A 22,531-nucleotide genomic window follows, 5' to 3' on the forward strand; every position below is an offset into this window, starting at 1 on the left:
GATCATTTTAGGTTCAATACTTTTAAAATACTCTACTTTGCACTAACCTTTTCCCTTCCTCTCTGTGTATGGCCACCCAAGTTCTTTCACCACCTCCCCCCACCATCACACAATTACTATTCATTTTTATTGAATTCATTGTATGGCTCACCACTAGCCCACCATCATTCACTTCTATTCAATGCTGCCGCATGCTGAGCCCACTATTGACATTGTACACATTGCCAGCTTTCATTTGCACACTTCACATCACATACACAACAGAGGCAGCACTCAACATGGATAGACTGTGTAGGATAGTGCTTAATGTCTGTACCTTGCACCTTGAGGTCTGTGGTTAAATTCAAGGAAGGGGAGTTTTTTATTTCTTCTTCTTTTGAATCTTCATTAATATATTAAAAATAAATCACATGGTGGTGTGTGTGAATTCGTTTATGGCATGGCGTGACTTAGTAGAGCGAGCATCTTTTATACAACTTTTTCCCTTCAAATGCATCTGAATCATACAGCGAATCACATTGATAGCACAAGCAGCTTTTGCTGATTAAAATGATATGCAGTATGCTATAATCTGTGAGCCAGCTTGGGTGTATCTGCATGCAAAATGTTACTTTACACTAATAGCGACTATAACACTTTAACTTAGTGATTTTCTTGCAGATACTCCGGTACTGGCTCATTGAACCTAGGCATGCTGCCTATCATTTTAATCAGCAGAAGCTACTTGTGCTAAAAAGTTGCATTTTAGGGTAAAATGATGCATTAAAAATGTCCGGCGCTACCAAGTAACATAGCACTCCTGTGACCTTAGACTCAAAACATTTCTCTCGACATCACATCACTTGGCATTTCTGCTAAACAGTAAACATTGTATTGTACACATAACAGGGGGAAGTTTTTTAAAGATTGAGATCATTTTAGGGTCAATACTTTTAAAATACACTACTTTGCACTTCCCTTTTCCCTTCCTCTCTGTGTATGGCCACCCAAATTCTTTCACCACCTCCCCCCACCATCACACAATTACTATTCATTTCCATTGAATTCATTGTATGGCTCACCACTAGCACACCATCATTCGCTTCTATTCAATGCTTCCGCATGTTGAGCCCGCTATTGACATTGAACAAATTGCCTGCTTTAATTTGCACACTTCACATCACATACACAACAGGTGCAGCACTCACTATGGATAGACTGTGTAGGATAGTGGATAAGGTCTGTACCTTGCAACTTGAGGTCTGTGGTTCGAATCAAGGTATGGGAGTCTTTTATTTCTTCTTCTTTAGAATCTTCATTAATATATTAAAAATAACTTACAGGGTGGTGTGTGTGAATTTGTTTATGGCATATTGTGACTCGGTAGAGCGAGCATCTTTTATACAACTTTTTACCTTCAAATGCATCTGAATCATACAGCAAATCAAACTGATAGCACAAGCAGCTTTTGCTGATTAAAATGATATGCAGTATGCTATAATCAGTGAGCCGGCTCGGGTGTATCTGCATGCAAAACATTACTTACACTAATAGCGACTATAATACTTTAACTTAGTGATTTTCTTGCAGATACACCGGTACTGGCTCATAGAACATTGGCATGCTGCATATCATTTTAATCAGCAGAAGCTGCTTTTGCTAATAAGATGCATTTTAGGGTAAATTGATGCATTAAAAACGTTCGGCGCTACCAAGTAACAAAGCACTCCAGTGACCATAGACTCAAAACATTTCTCTCGACATTACATCACTTGGCATTTCTGCTAAACAGTAAAGATTGTATTGTACACATAACAGGGGACAAGTCTTTTATAGATTGAGATCATTTTAGGTTCAATACTTTTAAAATACTCTACTTTGCACTTCCCTTTTCCCTTCCTCTCTGTGTATGGCAACCCAAGTTCTTTCACCACCTCCCCCCACCATCACACAATTACTGTTCATTTTCATTGAATTCATTGTATGGCTCACCACTAGCCCACCATCATTCACTTCTATTCAATGCTGCAGCATGCTGAGCCCGCTTTTGACATTGTACACATTGCCTGCTTTAATTTGCACACTTCACATCACATACACAACAGGGGCAGCACTCAACATGGATAGACTGTGTAGGATAGCGGATAATGACTGTACCTTGCACCTTGCGGTCTGTGGTTCGAATCAAGGTAGGGGAGTTTTTTATTTCTTCTTCTTTTGAATCTTCATTAATATATTAAAAATAAATCACATGGTGGTGTGTGTGAATTCATTTATGGCATGGCGTGACTTAGTAGAGCGAGCATCTTTTATACAACTTTTTCCCTTCAAATGCATCTTAATCATACAGCGAATCACATTGATAGCACAAGCAGCTTTTGCTGATTAAAATGATATGCAGTATGCTATAATCTGTGAGCCAGCTCGGGTGTATCTGCATGCAAAATGTTACTTTACACTAATAGTGACTATAACACTTTAACTTAGTGATTTTCTTGCAGATACACCGGTACTGGCTCATAGAACCTAGGCATGCTGCCTATCATTTTAATCAGCAGAAGATGCTTGTGCTAATAAGATGCATTTTAGGGTAAAATGATGCATTAAAAACGTTCGGCGCTACCAAGTAACAAAGCACTCCTGTGAACTTAGACTCAAAACATTTCTCTCGACATCACATCACTTGGCATTTCTGCTAAACAGTAAACATTGTATTGTACACTTAACAGGGGGCAAGCTTTTTATAGATTGAGATTATTTTAGGTTCAATACTTTTAATATACACTACTTTGCACTTCCCTTTTCCCTTCCTCTCTGTGTATGGCCACCCAAGTTCTTTCACCACCTCCCCCCACCATCACACAATTACTATTCATTTCCATTGAATTCATTGTATGGCTCACCACTAGCCCACCATCATTCACTTCTATTCAATGCTGCCGCATGCTGAGCCCGCTATTGACATTGTACAAATTGCCTGCTTTAATTTGCACACTTCACATCATATACACAACAGGTGCAACACACAACATGGATAGACTGTGTAGGCTAGTGGATAAGGTCTGTACCTTGCACCTTGAGGTCTGTGGTTCGAATCAACGTAGGGGAGTTTTTTATTTCTTCTTCTTTTGAATCTTCATTAATATATTAAAAATAAATCACAGGGTGGTGTGTGTGAATTTGTTTATGGCATGGCGTGACTCGGTAGAGCGAGCATCTTTTATACAACTTTTTACCTTCAAATGCATCTGAATCATACAGCAAATCAAACTGATAGCACAAGCAGCTTTTGCTGATTAAAATGATATGCAGTATGCTATAATCAGTGAGCCAGCTCGGGTGTATCTGCATGCAAAACATTACTTACACTAATAGCGACTATAATACTTTAACTTAGTGATTTTCTTGCAGATACACCGGTACTGGCTCATAGAACATAGGCATGCTGCATATCATTTTAATCAGCAGAAGCTGCTTGTGCTAATAAGATGCATTTTAGGGAAAAATGATGCATTAAAAATGTTCGGCGCTACCAAGTAACAAAGCACTCCTGTTACCTTAGACTCAAAACATTTCTCTCGACATCACATCACTTGGCATTTCTGCTAAACAGTAAACATTGTATTGTACACATAACAGGGGGCAAGTTTTTTATAGATTGAGATCATTTTAGGTTCAATACTTTTAAAATACTCTACTTTGCACTAACCTTTTCCCTTCCTCTCTGTGTATGGCCACCCAAGTTCTTTCACCACCTCCCCCCACCATCACACAATTACTATTCATTTTCATTGAATTCATTGTATGGCTCACCACTAGCCCACCATCATTCACTTCTATTCAATGCTGCCGCATGCTGAGCCCACTATTGACATTGTACACATTGCCAGCTTTCATTTGCACACTTCACATCACATACACAACAGAGGCAGCACTCAACATGGATAGACTGTGTAGGATAGTGCTTAATGTCTGTACCTTGCACCTTGAGGTCTGTGGTTAAATTCAAGGAAGGGGAGTTTTTTTTTTCTTCTTCTTTTGAATCTTCATTAATATATTAAAAATAAATCACATGGTGGTGTGTGTGAATTCGTTTATGGCATGGCGTGACTTAGTAGAGCGAGCATCTTTTATACAACTTTTTCCCTTCAAATGCATCTGAATCATACAGCGAATCACATTGATAGCACAAGCAGCTTTTGCTGATTAAAATGATATGCAGTATGCTATAATCTGTGAGCCAGCTTGGGTGTATCTGCATGCAAAATGTTACTTTACACTAATAGCGACTATAACACTTTAACTTAGTGATTTTCTTGCAGATACTCCGGTACTGGCTCATTGAACCTAGGCATGCTGCCTATCATTTTAATCAGCAGAAGCTACTTGTGCTAACAAGTTGCATTTTAGGGTAAAATGATGCATTAAAAATGTTCGGCGCTACCAAGTAACATAGCACTCCTGTGACCTTAGACTCAAAACATTTCTCTCGACATCACATCACTTGGCATTTCTGCTAAACAGTAAACATTGTATTGTACACATAACAGGGGGAAGTTTTTTAAAGATTGAGATCATTTTAGGGTCAATACTTTTAAAATACACTACTTTGCACTTCCCTTTTCCCTTCCTCTCTGTGTATGGCCACCCAAATTCTTTCACCACCTCCCCCCACCATCACACAATTACTATTCATTTCCATTGAATTCATTGTATGGCTCACCACTAGCCCACCATCATTCGCTTCTATTCAATGCTTCCGCATGTTGAGCCCGCTATTGACATTGAACAAATTGCCTGCTTTAATTTGCACACTTCACATCACATACACAACAGGTGCAGCACTCACTATGGATAGACTGTGTAGGATAGTGGATAAGGTCTGTACCTTGCAACTTGAGGTCTGTGGTTCGAATCAAGGTATGGGAGTCTTTTATTTCTTCTTCTTTAGAATCTTCATTAATATATTAAAAATAACTTACAGGGTGGTGTGTGTGAATTTGTTTATGGCATATTGTGACTCGGTAGAGCGAGCATCTTTTATACAACTTTTTACCTTCAAATGCATCTGAATCATACAGCAAATCAAACTGATAGTACAAGCAGCTTTTGCTGATTAAAATGATATGCAGTATGCTATAATCAGTGAGCCAGCTCGGGTGTATCTGCATGCAAAACATTACTTACACTAATAGCGACTATTATACTTTAACTTAGTGATTTTCTTGCAGATACACCGGTACTGGCTCATAGAACATAGGCATGCTGCATATCATTTTAATCAGCAGAAGCTGCTTTTGCTAATAAGATGCATTTTAGGGTAAATTGATGCATTAAAAACGTTCGGCGCTACCAAGTAACAAAGCACTCCAGTGACCATAGACTCAAAACATTTCTCTCGACATTACATCACTTGGCATTTCTGCTAAACAGTAAAGATTGTATTGTACACATAACAGGGGGCAAGTCTTTTATAGATTGAGATCATTTTAGGTTCAATACTTTTAAAATACTCTACTTTGCACTTCCCTTTTCCCTTCCTCTCTGTGTATGGCCACCCAAGTTCTTTCACCACCTAACCCCACCATCACACAATTACTATTCATTTCCAATGAATTCATTGAATGGCTCACCACTAGCCCACCATCATTCGCTTCTATTCAATGCTGCTGCATGCTGAGCCCACTATTGACATTGTACAAATTGCCTGCTTTAATTTGCACACTTCACATCATATACACAATAGGTGCAGCACTCAACATGGATAGACTGTGTAGGCTAGGGGATAAGGTCTGTACCTTGCAACTTGAGGTCTGTGGTTTGAATCAAGGTAGGGGGGTTTTTTATTTCTTCTTCTTTTGAATCTTCATTAATATATTAAAAATAAATCACAGGGTGGTGTGTGTGAATTCATTTATGGCATGGCATGACTCGGTAGAGCGAGCATCTTTTATACAACTTTTTACCTTCAAATGCATCTGAATCATACAGCGAATTAAACTGATAGCACAAGCAGCTTTTGCTGATTAAAATGATATGCAGTATGCTATAATCTGTGAGCCAGCTCGGGTGTATCTACATGCAAAACGTTACTTTACACTAATAGCGACTATATCACTTTAACTTAGTGATTTTCTTGCAGACACTCCGGTACTGGCTCATAGAACCTAGGCATGCTGCATATCATTTTAATCAGCAGAAACTTCTTGTGCTAATAAGATGCATTTTAGGGTAAAATGATGCATTAAAAATGTTCGGCGCTACCAAGTTTCAAAGCACTCCTGTGACCTTAGACTCAAAACATTTCTCTCGACATCCCATCACTTGGCATTTCTGCTAAACAGTAAACACTGTATTGTACACATAACAGGGGGAAAGTTTTTTAAAGATTGAGATCATTTTAGGTTCAATACTTTTAAAATACACTACTTTGCACTTCCCTTTTCCCTTCCTCTCTGTGTATGGCCACCCAAGTTCTTTCACCACCTCCCCCCACCATCACACAATTACTATTCATTTCCATTGAATTCATTGTATGGCTCACCACTAGCCCACCATCATTCGCTTCTATTCAATGCTGCTGCATGCTGAGCCCACTATTGACATTGTACACATTGCCTGCTTTCATTTGCACACTTCACATCACATACACAACAGAGGCAGCACTCAACCTGGATAGACTGTGTAGGATAGTGGATAATGGCCCTCATTCAGAGCCGAACGCTCTGAGTAGAGCGCACGCTCTGCATGAGGGCCGGGCTCCATTTTCATGGAGCGTCCTCCTGGACGCTCGTATAGCTGTGGGTCACCACCCACAGGCTATACGAGCATGCATTTTGATGGCCGCGATGGTCGTGACCATCGCGACCATCAAAATTGCGAGCCGGAGCCTGCGGTTGAGGTTTTCAACCGCAAGCTCCGGAGTGATTTTGGCTCTATCAGAGCCAAAATCACTCCCACTGACATCACTAGTGATGTCAGTGGGCCGGCTTCTGACGGGAGGCGTTCCCATGGGAACGCCCCCGTCAGGGAGGCATGCCCCCGGCACGCCCACCAAAGGGGGCGTGCTGTCAATCAACATTGACAGCACACCCCCTTTGATCAGACACAACGAGCGAAGGAAAGTCCTTCGCTCGTCGTGTCTGGCGCATGCGCACGACGGAGCTCCCTCCGTCGTGCGCATGCTCAGTGCAGACCATCGACCCACTTGCGAGCGGAGAGCCGCTCACGAGTGGGTCTGAATCAGGCCCAATGTCTGTACCTTGCACCTTGAGGTCTGTGGTTAAATTCAAGGAAGGGGAGTTTTTTATTTCTTCTTCTTTTGAATCTTCATTAATATATTAAAAATAAATCACATGGTGGTGTGTGTGAATTCGTTTATGGCATGGCGTGATTTAGTAGAGCGAGCATCTTTTATACAACTTTTTCCCTTCAAATGCATCTGAATCATACAGCGAATCACATTGATAGCACAAGCAGCTTTTGCTGATTAAAATGATATGCAGTATGCTATAATCTGTGAGCCAGCTCGGGTGTATCTGCATGCAAAATGTTACTTTACACTAATAGCGACTATAACACTTTAGCTTAGTGATTTTCTTGCAGATACTCCGGTACTGGCTCATTGAACCTAGGCATGCTGCCTATCATTTTAATCAGCAGAAGCTACTTGTGCTAATAAGTTGCATTTTAGGGTAAAATGATGCATTAAAAATGTTCGGCGCTACCAAGTAACATAGCACTCCTGTGACCTTAGACTCAAAACATTTCTCTCGACATCACATCACTTGGCATTTCTGCTAAACAGTAAACATTGTATTGTACACATAACAGGGGGAAGTTTTTTAAAGATTGAGATCATTTTAGGTTCAATACTTTTAAAATACACTACTTTGCACTTCGCTTTTCCCTTCCTCTCTGTGTATGGCCACCCAAATTCTTTCACCACCTCCCCCCACCATCACACAATTACTATTCATTTCCATTGAATTCATTGTATGGCTCACCACTAGCCCACCATCATTCGCTTCTATTCAATGCTGCTGCATGCTGAGCCCACTATTGACATTGAACACATTGCCTGCTTTCATTTGCACACTTCACATCACATACACAACAGAGGCAGCACTCAACATGGATAGACTGTGTAGGATAGTGGATAATGTCTGTACCTTGCACCTTGAGGTCTGTGGTTAAATTCAAGGAAGGGGAGTTTTTTATTTCTTCTTCTTTTGAATCTTCATTAATATATTAAAAATAAATCACATGGTGGTGTGTGTGAATTCGTTTATGGCATGGCGTGACTTAGTAGAGCGAGCATCTTTTATACAACTTTTTCCCTTCAAATGCATCTGAATCATACAGCGAATCACTTTGATAACACAAGCAGCTTTTGCTGATTAAAATGATATGCAGTATGCTATAATCTGTGAGCCAGCTCGGGTGTATCTGCATGCAAAATGTTACTTTACACTAATAGCGACTATAACACTTTAACTTAGTGATTTTCTTGCAGATACTCCGGTACTGGCTCATTGAACCTAGGCATGCTGCCTATCTTTTTAATCAGCAGAAACTACTTGTGCTAATAAGATGCATTTTAGGGTAAAATGATGCATTAAAAATGTTCGGCGCTACCAAGTTTCAAAGCACTCCTGTGACCTTAGACTCAAAACATTTCTCTCGACATCCCATCACTTGGCATTTCTGCTATACAGTAAACACTGTATTGTACACATAACAGGGGGAAAGTTTTTTAAAGATTGAGATCATTTTAGGTTCAATACTTTTAAAATACACTACTTTGCACTTCCCTTTTCCCTTCCTCTCTGTGTATGGCCACCCAAGTTCTTTCACCACCTCCCCCCACCATCACACAATTACTATTCATTTCCATTGAATTCATTGTATGGCTCACCACTAGCCCACCATCATTCGCTTCTATTCAATGCTGCTGCATGCTGAGCCCACTATTGACATTGTACACATTGCCTGCTTTCATTTGCACACTTCACATCACATACACAACAGAGGCAGCACTCAACCTGGATAGACTGTGTAGGATAGTGGATAATGGCCCTCATTCAGAGCCATACGCTCTGAGCAGAGCGCACGCTCTGCATGAGAGCCGGGCTCCATTTTCATGGAGCGTCCTCCTGGACGCTCGTATAGCTGTGGGTCACCACCCACAGGCTATACGAGCGTGCATTTTGATGGCCGCGATGGACGTGACCATCGCGACCATCAAAATTGCGAGCCGGAGCCTGCGGTTGAGTTTTTCAACCGCAAGCTCCGGAGTGATTTTGGCTCTATCAGAGCCAAAATCACTCCCACTGACATCACTAGTGATGTCAGTGGGCCGGCTTCTGACGGGAAGGGTTCCCATGGGAACGCCCCCGTCAGGGAGGCATGCCCCCGGCACGCCCACCAAAGGGGGCGTGCTGTCAATCAACATTGACAGCACACCCCCTTTGATCGGACACAACGAGCGAAGGAAAGTCCTTCGCTCGTCGTGTCTGGCGCATGCTCAGTGCAGACCATCGACCCACTTGCGAGCGGACAGCCGCTCACGAGTGGGTCTGAATCAGGCCCAATGTCTGTACCTTGCACCTTGAGGTCTGTGGTTAAATTCAAGGAAGGGGAGTTTTTTATTTCTTCTTCTTTTGAATCTTCATTAATATATTAAAAATAAATCACATGGTGGTGTGTGTGAATTCATTTATGGCATGGCGTGATTTAGTAGAGCGAGCATCTTTTATACAACTTTTTCCCTTCAAATGCATCTGAATCATACAGCGAATCACATTGATAGCACAAGCAGCTTTTGCTGATTAAAATGATATGCAGTATGCTATAATCTGTGAGCCAGCTCGGGTGTATCTGCATGCAAAATTTTACTTTACACTAATAGCGACTATAACACTTTAGCTTAGTGATTTTCTTGCAGATACTCCGGTACTGGCTCATTGAACCTAGGCATGCTGCCTATCATTTTAATCAGCAGAAGCTACTTGTGCTAATAAGTTGCATTTTAGGGTAAAATGATGCATTAAAAATGTTCGGCGCTACCAAGTAACATAGCACTCCTGTGACCTTAGACTCAAAACATTTCTCTCGACATCACATCACTTGGCATTTCTGCTAAACAGTAAACATTGTATTGTACACATAACAGGGGGAAGTTTTTTAAAGATTGAGATCATTTTAGGTTCAATACTTTTAAAATACACTACTTTGCACTTCCCTTTTCCCTTCCTCTCTGTGTATGGCCACCCAAATTCTTTCACCACCTCCCCCCACCATCACACAATTACTATTCATTTCCATTGAATTCATTGTATGGCTCACCACTAGCCCACCATCATTCGCTTCTATTCAATGCTGCTGCATGCTGAGCCCACTATTGACATTGAACACATTGCCTGCTTTCATTTGCACACTTCACATCACATACACAACAGAGGCAGCACTCAACATGGATAGACTGTGTAGGATAGTGGATAATGTCTGTACCTTGCACCTTGAGGTCTGTGGTTAAATTCAAGGAAGGGGAGTTTTTTATTTCTTCTTCTTTTGAATCTTCATTAATATATTAAAAATAAATCACATGGTGGTGTGTGTGAATTCGTTTATGGCATGGCGTGACTTAGTAGAGCGAGCATCTTTTATACAACTTTTTCCCTTCAAATGCATCTGAATCATACAGCGAATCACTTTGATAGCACAAGCAGCTTTTGCTGATTAAAATGATATGCAGTATGCTATAATCTGTGAGCCAGCTCGGGTGTATCTGCATGCAAAATGTTACTTTACACTAATAGCGACTATAACACTTTAACTTAGTGATTTTCTTGCAGATACTCCGGTACTGGCTCATTGAACCTAGGCATGCTGCCTATCATTTTAATCAGCAGAAACTACTTGTGCTAATAAGATGCATTTTAGGGTAAAATGATGCATTAAAAATGTTCGGCGCTACCAAGTTTCAAAGCACTCCTGTGACCTTAGACTCAAAACATTTCTCTCGACATCCCATCACTTGGCATTTCTGCTAAACAGTAAACACTGTATTGTACACATAACAGGGGGAAAGTTTTTTAAAGATTGAGATCATTTTAGGTTCAATACTTTTAAAATACACTACTTTGCACTTCCCTTTTCCCTTCCTCTCTGTGTATGGCCACCCAAGTTCTTTCACCACCTCCACCCACCATCACCCAATTACTATTCATTTCCATTGAATTCATTGTATGGCTCACCACTAGCCCACCATCATTCGCTTCTATTCAATGCTGCTGCATGCTGAGCCCACTATTGACATTGTACACATTGCCTGCTTTCATTTGCACACTTCACATCACATACACAACAGAGGCAGCACTCAACCTGGATAGACTGTGTAGGATAGTGGATAATGGCCCTCATTCAGAGCCGAACGCTCTGAGCAGAGCGCACGCTCTGCATGAGGGCCGGGCTCCATTTTCATGGAGCGTCCTCCTGGACGCTCGTATAGCTGTGGGTCACCACCCACAGGCTATACGAGCGTGCATTTTGATGGCCGCGATGGTCGTGACCATCGCGACCATCAAAATTGCGAGCCGGAGCCTGCGGTTGAGGTTTTCAACTGCAAGCTCCGGAGTGATTTTGGCTCTATCAGAGCCAAAATCACTCCCACTGACATCACTAGTGATGTCAGTGGGCCGGCTTCTGACGGGAGGCGTTCCCATGGGAAAGCCCCCGTCAGGGAGGCATGCCCCCGGCACGCCCACCAAAGGGGGTGTGCTGTCAATCAACATTGACAGCACACCCCCTTTGATCGGACACAACGAGCGAAGGAAAGTCCTTCGCTCGTCGTGTCTGGCGCATGCTCAGTGCAGACCATCGACCCACTTGCGAGCGGACAGCCGCTCACGAGTGGGTCTGAATCAGGCCCAATGTCTGTACCTTGCACCTTGAGGTCTGTGGTTAAATTCAAGGAAGGGGAGTTTTTTATTTCTTCTTCTTTTGAATCTTCATTAATATATTAAAAATAAATCACATGGTGGTGTGTGTGAATTCGTTTATGGCATGGCGTGATTTAGTAGAGCGAGCATCTTTTATACAACTTTTTCCCTTCAAATGCATCTGAATCATACAGCGAATCACATTGATAGCACAAGCAGCTTTTGCTGATTAAAATGATATGCAGTATGTTATAATCTGTGAGCCAGCTCGGGTGTATCTGCATGCAAAATGTTACTTTACACTAATAGCGACTATAACACTTTAGCTTAGTGATTTTCTTGCAGATACTCCGGTACTGGCTCATTGAACCTAGGCATGCTGCCTATCATTTTAATCAGCAGAAGCTACTTGTGCTAATAAGTTGCATTTTAGGGTAAAATGATGCATTAAAAATGTTCGGCGCTACCAAGTAACATAGCACTCCTGTGACCTTAGACTCAAAACATTTCTCTCGACATCACATCACTTGGCATTTCTGCTAAACAGTAAACATTGTATTGTACACATAACAGGGGGAAGTTTTTTAAAGATTGAGATCATTTTAGGTTCAATACTTTTAAAATACACTACTTTGCACTTCCCTTTTCCCTTCCTCTCTGTGTATGGCCACCCAAATTCTTTCACCACCTCCCCCCACCATCACACAATTACTATTCATTTCCATTGAATTCATTGTATGGCTCACCACTAGCCCACCATCATTCGCTTCTATTCAATGCTGCTGCATGCTGAGTCCACTATTGACATTGAACACATTGCCTGCTTTCATTTGCACACTTCACATCACATACACAACAGAGGCAGCACTCAACATGGATAGACTGTGTAGGATAGTGGATAATGTCTGTACCTTGCACCTTGAGGTCTGTGGTTAAATTTAAGGAAGGGGAGTTTTTTATTTCTTCTTCTTTTGAATCTTCATTAATATATTAAAAATAAATCACATGGTGGTGTGTGTGAATTCGTTTATGGCATGGCGTGACTTAGTAGAGCGAGCATCTTTTATACAACTTTTTCCCTTCAAATGCATCTGAATCATACAGCGAATCACTTTGATAGCACAAGCAGCTTTTGCTGATTAAAATGATATGCAGTATGCTATAATCTGTGAGCCAGCTCGGGTGTATCTGCATGCAAAATGTTACTTTACACTAATAGCGACTATAACACTTTAACTTAGTGATTTTCTTGCAGATACTCCGGTACTGGCTCATTGAACCTAGGCATGCTGCCTATCATTTTAATCAGCAGAAACTACTTGTGCTAATAAGATGCATTTTAGGGTAAAATGATGCATTAAAAATGTTCGGCGCTACCAAGTTTCAAAGCACTCCTGTGACCTTAGACACAAAACATTTCTCTCGACATCCCATCACTTGGCATTTCTGCTAAACAGTAAACACTGTATTGTACACATAACAGGGGGAAAGTTTTTTAAAGATTGAGATCATTTTAGGTTCAATACTTTTAAAATACACTACTTTGCACTTCCCTTTTCCCTTCCTCTCTGTGTATGGCCACCCAAGTTCTTTCACCACCTCCCCCCACCATCACACAATTACTATTCATTTCCATTGAATTCATTGTATGGCTCACCACTAGCCCACCATCATTCGCTTCTATTCAATGCTGCTGCATGCTGAGCCCACTATTGACATTGTACACATTGCCTGCTTTCATTTGCACACTTCACATCACATACACAACAGAGGCAGCACTCAACCTGGATAGACTGTGTAGGATAGTGGATAATGGCCCTCATTCAGAGCCGTACGCTCTGAGCAGAGCGCACGCTCTGCATGAGGGCCGGGCTCCATTTTCATGGAGCATCCTCCTGGACGCTCGTATAGCTGTGGGTCACCACCCACAGGCTATACGAGCGTGCATTTTGATGGCCGCGATGGACGTGACCATCGCGACCATCAAAATTGCGAGCCGGAGCCTGCGGTTGAGTTTTTCAACCGCAAGCTCCGGAGTGATTTTGGCTCTATCAGAGCCAAAATCACTCCCACTGACATCACTAGTGATGTCAGTGGGCCGGCTTCTGACGGGAGGCGTTCCCATGGGAACGCCCCCATCAGGGAGGCATGCCCCCGGCACGCCCACCAAAGGGGGCATGCTGTCAATCAACATTGACAGCACACCCCCTTTGATCGGACACAACGAGCGAAGGAAAGTCCTTCGCTCGTCGTGTCTGGCGCATGCGCACGACGGAGCTCCCTCCGTCGTGCGCATGCTCAGTGCAGACCATCGACCCACTTGCGAGCGGACAGCCGCTCGTGAGTGGGTCTGAATCAGGCCCAATGTCTGTACCTTGCACCTTGAGGTCTGTGGTTAAATTCAAGGAAGGGGAGTTTTTTATTTCTTCTTCTTTTGAATCTTCATTAATATATTAAAAATAAATCACATGGTGGTGTGTGTGAATTCGTTTATGGCATGGCGTGATTTAGTAGAGCGAGCATCTTTTATACAACTTTTTCCCTTCAAATGCATCTGAATCATACAGCGAATCACATTGATAGCACAAGCAGCTTTTGCAGATTAAAATGATATGCAGTATGCTATAATCTGTGAGCCAGCTCGGGTGTATCTGCATGCAAAATGTTACTTTACACTAATAGCGACTATAACACTTTAGCTTAGTGATTTTCTTGCAGATACTCCGGTACTGGCTCATTGAACCTAGGCATGCTGCCTATCATTTTAATCAGCAGAAGCTACTTGTGCTAATAAGTTGCATTTTAGGGTAAAATGATGCATTAAAAATGTTCGGCGCTACCAAGTAACATAGCACTCCTGTGACCTTAGACTCAAAACATTTCTCTCGACATCACATCACTTGGCATTTCTGCTAAACAGTAAACATTGTATTGTACACATAACAGGGGGAAGTTTTTTAAAGATTGAGATCATTTTAGGTTCAATACTTTTAAAATACACTACTTTGCACATCCCTTTTCCCTTCCTCTCTGTGTATGGCCACCCAAATTCTTTCACCACCTCCCCCCACCATCACACAATTACTATTCATTTCCATTGAATTCATTGTATGGCTCACCACTAGCCAACCATCATTCGCTTCTATTCAATGCTGCTGCATGCTGAGCCCACTATTGACATTGAACACATTGCCTGCTTTCATTTGCACACTTCACATCACATACACAACAGAGGCAGCACTCAACATGGATAGACTGTGTAGGATAGTGGATAATGTCTGTACCTTGCACCTTGAGGTCTGTGGTTAAATTCAAGGAAGGGGAGTTTTTTATTTCTTCTTCTTTTGAATCTTCATTAATATATTAAAAATAAATCACATGGTGGTGTGTGTGAATTCGTTTATGGCATGGCGTGACTTAGTAGAGCGAGCATCTTTTATACAACTTTTTCCCTTCAAATGCATCTGAATCATACAGCGAATCACTTTGATAGCACAAGCAGCTTTTGCTGATTAAAATGATATGCAGTATGCTATAATCTGTGAGCCAGCTCGGGTGTATCTGCATGCAAAATGTTACTTTACACTAATAGCGACTATAACACTTTAACTTAGTGATTTTCTTGCAGATACTCCGGTACTGGCTCATTGAACCTAGGCATGCTGCCTATCATTTTAATCAGCAGAAACTACTTGTGCTAATAAGATGCATTTTAGGGTAAAATAATGCATTAAAAACGTTCGGCGCTACCAAGTAACAAAGCACTCCTGTGAACTTAGACTCAAAACATTTCTCTCGACATCCCATCACTTGGCATTTCTGCTAAACAGTAAACACTGTATTGTACACATAACAGGGGGAAAGTTTTTTAAAGATTGAGATCATTTTAGGTTCAATACTTTTAAAATACACTACTTTGCACTTCCCTTTTCCCTTCCTCTCTGTGTATGGCCACCCAAGTTCTTTCAACACCTCCCCCCACCATCACACAATTACTATTCATTTCCATTGAATTCATTGTATGGCTCACCACTAGCCCACCATCATTCGCTTCTATTCAATGCTGCTGCATGCTGAGCACACTATTGACATTGTACACATTGCCTGCTTTCATTTGCACACTTCACATCACATACACAACAGAGGCAGCACTCAACCTGGATAGACTGTGTAGGATAGTGGATAATGGCCCTCATTCAGAGCCGTACGCTCTGAGCAGAGCGCACGCTCTGCATGAGGGCCGGGCTCCATTTTCATGGAGCGTCCTCCTGGATGCTCGTATAGCTGTGGGTCACCACCCACAGGCTATACGAGCGTGCATTTTGATGGCCGCGATGGTCGTGACCATCGCAACCATCAAAATTGCGAGCCGGAGCCTGCGGTTGAGTTTTTCAACCGCAAGCTCCGGAGTGATTTTGGCTCTATCAGAGCCAAAATCACTCCCACTGACATCACTAGTGATGTCAGTGGGCCGGCTTCTGACGGGAGGCGTTCCCATGGGAACGCCCCCGTCAGGGAGGCATGCCCCCGGCACGCCCACCAAAGGGGGCGTGCTGTCAATCAACATTGACAGCACACCCCCTTTGATCGGACACAACGAGCGAAGGAAAGTCCTTCGCTCGTCGTGTCTGGCGCATGCGCACGACGGAGCTCCCTCCGTCGTGCGCATGTTCAGTGCAGACCATCGACCCACTTGCGAGCAGACAGCCGCTCGCGAGTGGGTCTGAATCAGGCCCAATGTCTGTACCTTGCACCTTGAGGTCTGTGGTTAAATTCAAGGAAGGGGAGTTTTTTATTTCTTCTTCTTTTGAATCTTCTTTAATATATTAAAAATAAATCACATGGTGGTGTGTGTGAATTCGTTTATGGCATGGCGTGACTTAGTAGAGCGAGCATCTTTTATACAACTTTTTCCCTTCAAATGCATCTGAATCATACAGCGAATCACATTGATAGCACAAGCAGCTTTTGCTGATTAAAATGATATGCAGTATGCTATAATCTGTGAGCCAGCTCGGGTGTATCTGCATGCAAAATGTTACTTTACACTAATAGCGACTATAACACTTTAGCTTAGTGATTTTCTTGCAGATACTCCGGTACTGGCTCATTGAACCTAGGCATGCTGCCTATCATTTTAATCAGCAGAAGCTACTTGTGCTAATAAGTTGCATTTTAGGGTAAAATGATGCATTAAAAATGTTCGGCGCTACCAAGTAACATAGCACTCCTGTGACCTTAGACTCAAAACATTTCTCTCGACATCACATCACTTGGCATTTCTGCTAAACAGTAAACAATGTATTGTACACATAACAGGGGGAAGTTTTTTAAAGATTGAGATCATTTTAGGGTCAATACTTTTAAAATACACTACTTTGCACTTCCCTTTTCCCTTCCTCTCTGTGTATGGCCACCCAAATTCTTTCACCACCTCCCCCCACCATCACACAATTACTATTCATTTCCATTGAATTCATTGTATGGCTCACCACTAGCCCACCATCATTCGCTTCTATTCAATGCTGCTGCATGCTGAGCCCACTATTGACATTGAACACATTGCCTGCTTTCATTTGCACACTTCACATCACATACACAACAGAGGCAGCACTCAACATGGATAGACTGTGTAGGATAGTGGATAATGTCTGTACCTTGCACCTTGAGGTCTGTGGTTAAATTCAAGGAAGGGGAGTTTCTTATTTCTTCTTCTTTTGAATCTTCATTAATATATTAAAAATAAATCACATGGTGGTGTGTGTGAATTCGTTTATGGCATGGCGTGACTTAGTAGAGCGAGCATCTTTTATACAACTTTTTCCCTTCAAATGCATCTGAATCATACAGCGAATCACTTTGATAGCACAAGCAGATTTGCTGATTAAAATGATATGCAGTATGCTATAATCTGTGAGCCAGCTCGGGTGTATCTGCATGCAAAATGTTACTTTACACTAATAGCGACTATAACACTTTAACTTAGTGATTTTCTTGCAGATACTCCGGTACTGGCTCATTGAACCTAGGCATGCTGCCTATCATTTTAATCAGCAGAAACTACTTGTGCTAATAAGATGCATTTTAGGGTAAAATAATGCATTAAAAACGTTCGGCGCTACCAAGTAACAAAGCACTCCTGTGAACTTAGACTCAAAACATTTCTCTCGACATCACATCACTTGGCATTTCTGCTAAACAGTAAACATTGTATTGTACACATAACAGGGGGCAAGTTTTTTATAGATTGAGATCATTTTAGGTTCAATACTTTTAAAATACACTACTTTACACTTCCCTTTTTCCTTCCTCTCTGTGTATGGCCATCCAAGTTCTTTCACCACCTCCCCCCACCATCACACAATTACTATTCATTTCCATTGAATTCATTGTATGGCTCACCACTAGCCCACCATCATTCGCTTATATTCAATGCTGCCGCATGCTGAGCCTGCTATTGACATTGTACAAATTGCCTGCTTTAATTTGCACACTTCACATCACATACACAACAGGTGCAGCACTCACCATGGATAGACTGTGTAGGCTAGTGGATAAGGTCTGTACTTTGCAACTTGAGGTCTGTGGTTCGAATCAAGGTAGGGGAGTCTTTTATTTCTTCTTCTTTTGAATCTTCATTAATATATTAAAAATAACTTACAGGGTGGTGTGTGTGAATTTGTTTATGGCATGGCGTTACTCGGTAGAGCGAGCATCTTTTATACAACTTTTTACCTTCAAATGCTTCTGAATCATACAGCAAATCAAACTGATAGCACAAGCAGCTTTTGCTGATTAAAACGATATGCAGTATGCTATAATCAGTGAGCCAGCTCGGGTGTATCTGCATGCAAAACATTACTTACACTAAAAGCGACTATAATACTTTAACTTAGTGATTTTCTTGCAGATACACCAGTACTGGCTCATAGAACATAGGCATGCTGCATATCATTTTAATCAGCAGAAGCTGCTTGTGCTAATAAGATGCATTTTAGGGTAAATTGATGCATTAAAAACGTTCGGCGCTACCAAGTAACAAAGCACTCCAGTGACCTTAGACTCAAAACATTTCTCTCGACATTACATCACTTGGCATTTCAGCTAAACAGTAAAGATTGTATTGTACACATAACAGGGGGCAAGTCTTTTATAGATTGAGATCATTTTAGGTTCAATACTTTTAAAATACTCTACTTTGCACTTCCCTTTTCCCTTCCTCTCTGTGTATGGCCACCCAAGTTCTTTCACAGCCTCCCCCCACCATCACACAATTACTATTCATTTCCATTGAATTCATTGTATGGCTCACTACTAGCCCACCATCATTCACTTCTATTCAATGCTACAGCATGCTGAGCCCGCTTTTGACATTGTACACATTGCCTGCTTTCATTTGCACACTTCACATCACATACACAACAGAGGCAGCACTCAACATGGATAGACTGAGTAGGATAGTGGATAATGACTGTACCTTGCACCTTGCGGTCTGTGGTTCGAATCAAGGTAGGGGAGTTTTTTATTTCTTCTTCTTTTGAATCTTCATTAACATATTAAAAATAAATCACAGGGTGGTGTGTGTGAATTTGTTTATGGCATGGCATGACTAGGTAGAGCGAGCATCTTTTATACAACTTTTTACCTTCAAATGCATCTGAATCATACAGCAAATCAAACTGATAGCACAAGCAGCTTTTGCTGATTAAAATGATATGCAGTATGCTATAATCTGTGAGCCAGCTCAGGTGTATCTACATGCAAAACGTTTCTTTACACTAATAGCGACTATAACACTTTAACTTAGTGATTTTCTTGCAGACACTCCGGTACTGGCTCATAGAACCTAGGCATGCTGCATATCATTTTAATCAGCAGAAACTTCTTGTGCTAATAAGATGCATTTTAGGGTAAAATGATGCATTAAAAATGTTCGGCGCTACCAAGTAACAAAGCACTCCTGTGACCTTAGACTCAAAACATTTCTCTCGACATCCCATCACTTGGCATTTCTGCTAAACAGTAAACATTGTATTGTACACATAACAGGGGGCAAGTTTTTTAAAGATTGAAATCATTTTAGGTTCAATACTTTTAAAATACACTACTTTGCACTTCCCTTTTCCCTTCCTCTCTGTGTATGGCCACCCAAGTTCTTTCACCACCTCCCCCCACCATCACACAATTACTATTCATTTCCAATGAATTCATTGAATGGCTCACCACTAGCCCACCATCATTCGCTTCTATTCAATGCTGCTGCATGCTGAGCCCACTATTGACATTGTACAAATTGCCTGCTTTAATTTGCACACTTCACATCATATACACAATAGGTGCAGCACTCAACATGGATAGACTGTGTAGGCTAGGGGATAAGGTCTGGACCTAGCAACTTGAGGTCTGTGGTTCGAATCAAGGTAGGGGAGTTTTTTATTTCTTCTACTTTTGAATCTTCATTAATATATTAAAAATAAATCACAGGGTGGTGTGTGTGAATTCGTTTATGGCATGGCGTGACTCGGTAGAGCGAGCATCTTTTATACAACTTTTTACCTTCAAATGCATCTGAATCATACAGCGAATTAAACTGATAGCACAAGCAGCTTTTGCTGATTAAAATGATATGCAGTATGCTATAATCTGTGAGCCAGCTCGGGGGTATCTACATGCAAAACGTAACTTTACACTAATAGCGACTATATCACTTTAACTTAGTGATTTTCTTGCAGACACTCCGATACTGGCTCATAGAACCTAGGCATGCTGCATATCATTTTAATCAGCAGAAACTTCTTGTGCTAATAAGATGCATTTTAGGGTAAAATGATGCATTAAAAATGTTCGGCGCTACCAAGTAACAAAGCACTCCTGTGACCTTAGACTCAAAACATTTCTCTCGACATCCCATCACTTGGCATTTCTGCTAAACAGTAAACACTGTATTGTACACATAACAGGGGGAAAGTTTTTTAAAGATTGAGATCATTTTAGGTTCAATACTTTTAAAATACACTACTTTGCACTTCCCTTTTCCCTTCCTCTCTGTGTATGGCCACCCAAGTTCTTTCACCACCTCCCCCCACCATCACACAATTACTATTCATTTCCATTGAATTCATTGTATGGCTCACCACTAGCCCACCATCATTCGCTTCTATTCAATGCTGCTGCATGCTGAGCCCACTATTGACATTGTACACATTGCCTGCTTTCATTTGCACACTTCACATCACATACACAACAGAGGCAGCACTCAACCTGGATAGACTGTGTAGGATAGTGGATAATGGCCCTCATTCAGAGCCGTTCGCTCTGAGCAGAGTGCACGCTCTGCATGAGGGCCGGGCTCCATTTTCATGGAGCATCCTCCTGGACGCTCGTATAGCTGTGGGTCACCACCCACAGGCTATACGAGCATGCATTTTGATGGCCGCGATGGTCGTGACCATCGCGACCATCGAAATTGCGAGCCGGAGCCTGCGGTTGAGGTTTTCAACCGCAAGCTCCGGAGTGATTTTGGCTCTATCAGAGCCAAAATCACTCCCACTGACATCACTAGTGATGTCAGAGGGCCGGCTTCTGACGGGTGGCGTTCCCATGGGAACTCCCCCGTCAGGGATTCATGCCCCCGGCACGCCCACCAAAGTGGGCGTGCTGTTATTCAACATTGACAGCACACCCCCTTTGATCGGACACAACGAGCAAAGGAAAGTCCTTCGCTCGTTGTGTCTGGAGCATGCGCACGACGGAGCTCCCTCCATCGTGCGCATGCTCAGTGCAGACCATCGACCCACTTGCGAGCGGACAGCCGCTCACGAGTGGGTCTGAATCAGGCCCAATGTCTGTACCTTGCACCTTGAGGTCTGTGGTTAAATTCAAGGAAGGGGAGTTTTTTACTTCTTCTTCTTTTGAATCTTCATTAATATATTAAAAATAAATCACATGGTGGTGTGTGTGAATTCGTTTATGGCATGGCGTGACTTAGTAGAGCGAGCATCTTTTATACAACTTTTTCCCTTCAAATGCATCTGAATCATACAGCGAATCACATTGATAGCACAAGCAGCTTTTGCTGATTAAAATGATATGCAGTATGCTATAATCTGTGAGCCAGCTCGGGTGTATCTGCATGCAAAATGTTACTTTACACTAATAGCGACTATAACACTTTAACTTAGTGATTTTCTTGCAGATACTCCGGTACTGGCTCATTGAACCTAGGCATGCTGCCTATCATTTTAATCAGCAGAAACTACTTGTGCTAATAAGATGCATTTTAGGGTAAAATGATGCATTAAAAACGTTCGGCGCTACCAAGTAACAAAGCACTCCTGTGAACTTAGACTCAAAACATTTCTCTCGACATCACATCACTTGGCATTTCTGCTAAACAGTAAACATTGTATTGTACACATAACAGGGGGCAAGTTTTTTATAGATTGAGATCATTTTAGGTTCAATACTTTTAAAATACACTACTTTACACTTCCCTTTTCCCTTCCTCTCTGTGTATGGCCACCCAAGTTCTTTCACCACCTCCCCCCACCATCACACAATTACTATTCATTTCCATTGAATTCATTGTATGGCTCACCACTAGCCCACCA

The sequence above is a fragment of the Taudactylus pleione genome, unplaced genomic scaffold (genome assembly GCF_031769625.1).
Source record: "Taudactylus pleione unplaced genomic scaffold, aTauple2 ptg000935l, whole genome shotgun sequence".
Classification (NCBI taxonomy): domain Eukaryota; kingdom Metazoa; phylum Chordata; class Amphibia; order Anura; family Myobatrachidae; genus Taudactylus; species Taudactylus pleione.